This window comes from Canis lupus, chromosome 1, assembly GCF_011100685.1.
Source record: "Canis lupus familiaris isolate Mischka breed German Shepherd chromosome 1, alternate assembly UU_Cfam_GSD_1.0, whole genome shotgun sequence".
NCBI lineage: Eukaryota > Metazoa > Chordata > Mammalia > Carnivora > Canidae > Canis > Canis lupus.
In genome coordinates, this window is record NC_049222.1 from 61051558 (window position 1) to 61056788 (window position 5231).

The window sequence follows — 5231 nt, forward strand, 5'->3', positions numbered from 1 at the left end:
AGAGAGATTTCTGGTGTTAAGAGTCGTGGAAGCTCAAAGCTCAAAATCAAGCTGTTGGCAAAACAACCATGTCCCCTCTGAAAACTGTAGAGGAGTCCTTCCTTACCTTTTCCTACTTCCTAGTGTTTTGCTGGCAACCTTTGGCACTGCTTGGCATGCAATGGAACAACTCCAACTCTGCCTATCACTGTATGATGTTCTCCTTGTTAGTCGGTGTCCTCACATGGCATCTTTGTAAGGACACTACTTATGTTGGAATAGAAGCCCAACCTACTCAAGTATGACCTCGTCTTAACTAATTTATATCTGCAATGATCCTATATCCTGAAATACTGAGGGTTAGAGCTTCAATATATTTTGAAAGGCAACACAATACCAGCCATAATAGCTAGACTTTAAAATACTAGTGATACAATGACTCCTCTGGCATCTAAGCAATTCTCCTGTTGGTAGAACACTCATATATAAAACCTCTCAACCCTGAGAAGTACTTATGGCTCTCTGAGCACTCCCTTTATAGGCTGTGTCTTTTTCTTAATTTCAAGTTTTTATTTAAATTCCAGTTAGTTAACATATATAGTGAAATTGGTTTCAGGTGCAGAATTTAGTGATTCATAACTTACATATGACACCCAGACCTAGCACTCCCTTTAAAAAGATATTAAATGTTGAAATGCTCATTCCTTATAAAGGATAAAGAGAACAATACATAGCATACCCATGTATATGTTAACTAGGTTAAGAAAGAAAAAACATTATTACTTTGAAGACTTTTATTTATCCCTTCAAAGCCAGTTACTGTCTTACCTCCTTAGATGAAACAACTATACTAAATTCGTGGTTTTATAACATTATTATTTACTTTTGTATGTTTTTTGAGGTCTGCATCACTTCAATTGTGTGGTATGTATTCTCCTTGTTTCTTTTTCTTAAGACTTATTTTTTTTGCAGATTCAGCCTTACTGATAGATGTAGCTCTAGTTTATTAATTATGTATTATGTATTTCTACTATGTGTTCCATATGTGAATACAGCAAAAACCATTTATTCATTTGACTGTTGAAAGATTAATAGGTTGATTTCCAAAGATCTTTTCTTTTTAAACATTATTGCTTTAAAGATTATATATATATGTATATATATATACACACATATATATATATTATATATCTTTTAGTGTATGCATGAGAATTGAAGCAATGTCATAAGAATGATCATGCTGTGCCCAAGATCATGAATCCGAGAAACCGCCAAGGAGCCGACACCGATGCAATCACACGAGGGTTTATTTACAAGCTCGAGCCTGGGTCCAAGTATACCTGACGCAGCAGAGCAGGGACTTGGACCCCGAGACTAAAAGGCTTAGCAGCTTTATAGGGGCCAGTGGCCAATGGGATACGCAGAAAGTGCAGCCCAAAATAGAGTCAGTCCTGCTCTGCTTGTCCAGGGGTAGGGAATTTTGTTAAATTTCCTGGGTCCCACAGATCATGCATAATTTCACAAGGTTATTCCAACTTGTTTTCTAAGTAGTTGCACTAGGGTATAATGATTTTGGTTGTTCTGCATCATTACCACCAGTTAGTATTTTCTAACCTTTAATTTCTAATCTGTCCCTTTGTTGAGTGTTAAGTGTTATTTCATTGTAGTCTTATTTTGTATTTACTACGCCAGTAATAGTGTTTCCCCTTTGGAAAGTGCATGCTCAAGTCTTTTGCCTATTTTTATCATATTGTTCACCTTTATCTTATTGATTTCTTGATTCTTTTATGTTTTTAAAACTCATCCTTTGTCAGACATATTTGTTGCATTTTCTTCTAATTTGTGGATTGTCTTTTCATTCAATTTATGATGCTTCTTTAATTAACACAAGTTCTTACCTTTAATGTCAGTAAAGTTATCAACCTTTTTCTTTACAGGGTTTCTGCTGTGTGTGTGTGTGTGTGTGTGTGTGTGTGTGCATGTAGGTATTTAAGAAAATTTTCATTACCTTAAAACATACAGATGGTTAACAGACACATAAAAAGATGCTCAACATTATTCATCATCAGGGAAATACAAATCAAAACTACAATGATATATCACCTTACACCATTCAGAATGACTAAAAGTAACACAGGAAACAACAGGTGTTGACAAGAATGTGGAGAAAGAGGTACTCTCCTACACTGGTGAGGAGACTGCAGACTGCATCTCCCCAAACCAGGGCTCTCAGTGAGAAATCCCAGGATTTTGTTTCTGTTTCTTAAAAAGTTAAAAATAGAACTACCCTTTGATCCAGCAATTGAACTATTAGATATTTATACAAAGGATACAAAAACATTGATAAGAAGTGATGTACGCACCCTAATGTTTATAGCAGCATTATCAACGATAGCCAAATTATGGAAATAGCCCAAATGTCTATCGACTGATAAATGGATAAAGAAGATGGAATGGAATGGAAAGGAATATTACTTAGCCATACAAAAAAATGAAATTTTGGCATTTGAAATGACATGAGTGGTGCTAGAGAATATTATGCTAAGTGAAATAAGTCAGTCAGACAAAGGTAATACCATAGGATTTTACTCATATGTAGAATTTAAGAAATAAAACAAATGAACACAGGGTGGAAAAAAAGGCAAACCAAGAAACACACTCTAAACTATCGAGAATAAACTGATGGTTTCTGGAGGGGATGTGGGCAGGGATGGGGTAAATAGATGATGGGTCTTAAAGAGTGCACTAGTTGTGATGAGCACTGAGTATTGCATATAAGTGACGAATCATCAAATTTTATACCTGAAACTAATATTATAGTGTATGGTAACTAATTTATTTATTTTTTATTTTTTTTATTTTTTTTTTGGTAACTAATTTAAATAAAAAATTGGAGGTGAAAAAAGAGAAAACTTTCTTTACTTTGATGGCTTAAAAAAATTCTCCCATATAGTTTTTATAAAAGTTTATAGTTTGCCTCTTACATCTGGGTTCTTAAGACAACTGTAACTGATTTTTGTACATGAAAAAGGTAGGATTCCAATTTCATTTTTCATTCCCTATAGATAATTATGTATCCTAATTTCATTTAATCAAAAATGTTTTTCTACTAGTTTGCATAAATCAGATTACTATTTCTGTAGATGTATTTCTATGTTCTCATTTCACTAATTTGCCTATTCCTTCACCATTAACTCCTGAATTGATTACTATAATAATAAAATAATTTATTGGTTATATGAAAAAGCAAGTCTCTCCATATTGTCTACTTTCTGATTAATTGGTTATTCTTTGTCTTTTGCTCATCCACATAAATGTACAAGTACACACAAGTATACATACTTACATAGAAGCCTGTTAAGATTTTTATTAGAATTTCTTGAATCTACTAAAATAATATTGTGACTTCTAATCAATAAATATGATTAATATCTCCATTATTTAGTACTTTTTCAGTCTTTAAAATGTTCTTAATATACAAGACATGCATAACTTCTCTTAAATCATTCCCAGTTACTTTATATTCTTTGTATTTTTATAATTACTTGTTTTCTCAAGTACAGAAATGCGACTGATTTGTAGAAAATGAATTTCTTTATCCAAAAAGCTTTCTAAATTCTCTGACTTATCTGTTTAACTATATTTACATCACCATTTGATTTATCAATTACTAAGAAGAATGAGTTAAAATCTCCTACCAATGTCTTAACTGATTTAAACCTTCTCTCATCTGACTAGAAATACAAACTATTCTCATTTTTGTGGGATTCATCTACTGCTTTATCACCAGCGTTCTCATCTGGTTTTGCATCCCTAAACAATATAGTTTGGGTTTGCCTATTGTTGAAATTCATATAACTGTATTATAGACTATGTATAATGTTATGTCTGCCTTCTTTTCTCAATTTACCTTTTGGTGTTATTCTTTTTTTTTTTTTTTTCAATTGCTTTAATGCTATTTTGTTGTATGACTCTTCTATGATTTAAATAGTCATTGAAGTGTTAAGGATATTTTCTGGTTACCACAATACTGGGGATTCAGCCTACAACTAAGGATTAAAAATCAGCTTATTGTTCTTATTATCAATATAAGCTTTTTTTACACTTCCAGTTAGCATCAATGTTCAGAAGAGAGATTCTCTTTGGTTTTGGGGGGGTCGTTTGCTATTTCTAATTTGTCCTTATACCAGGGTAGTCATTTGTGCTTGCAGCTGCATAGAGTCCTCTATTTGACTTCCTATCTATATTTTTATGTCCTATTCCCTGAGACCCACGAAACTTAATTTACGCAGTTTTTTAAATGCCTTCAAGACAAAAAGCAGTTTCAGTGTCTCACATATTTCTTTTAGTATGCACCTTCATTTGGTCCTAGGCCTGAGTATTCCTTTATTCCTTGTCAGCAATCTGTTGCATTTAAGATGTCTTTTTATAATATCCAAAGCTATAATTGCTTTTAGTAAGTGGCTCAACCTTGGTACATAGTTCACCATATTACAAGAAAGGAAGCAACTACACCTACACTTTTTTCAGTGTGTCCATGTAGCAATTTTGAAAATGGTTGAATTCTTTCATAGTCCTTCTATTGAGAAATACAGGCTACATCCTCACTCCCTGAATCTGAGCCCTGCGACTGCGTGAACAGTGTTTCAGGGTTTCAGACTCAGGCCTTAAAAAAACAGTAGCATGTACTTCTCATCTCTTGGGGAATCTGCTTTTTCAAGTTACATCAGGTATGCAACTATTTACTTTGTGTCATTATTCCCACTAGTTGTCCTAGTACTCAATTATTTGCCCGAACTCGGCAAATCAAAGTTGTGGTCTAAACAATTATTCTACATGTTTAGTGTAACCTATCAGTGTAATAAGCACACAGCAAAGGATTTATAACATTTTCAGAGATATTAAGAGTATAATTAATAGTTTCATTTGCATTTAATATAAACAATAATGCTAAGCATATAAGTATCAAATATTAATAGTGTGATCATGCAAAATATATAATAAGAAATATGTAGAGATTTTTAAAGCACTCATATTGTGTGGAAAAATTATTCTAAAACATATAAAATGAAGGATAATTTGATATGAAATATATATAAAAGGAAAATAATACTGACACTGTGATTCTCAGCTGTGACTCCAAAGTTGAATAACACAGAGTTTCAAAAAAACAGCCAGGCCCCATTAGTATCCAGGAGGCATACCAAGGAAGCATGATTGAGAAGAACTGGGTAAAACAGTGTTTCTCAACC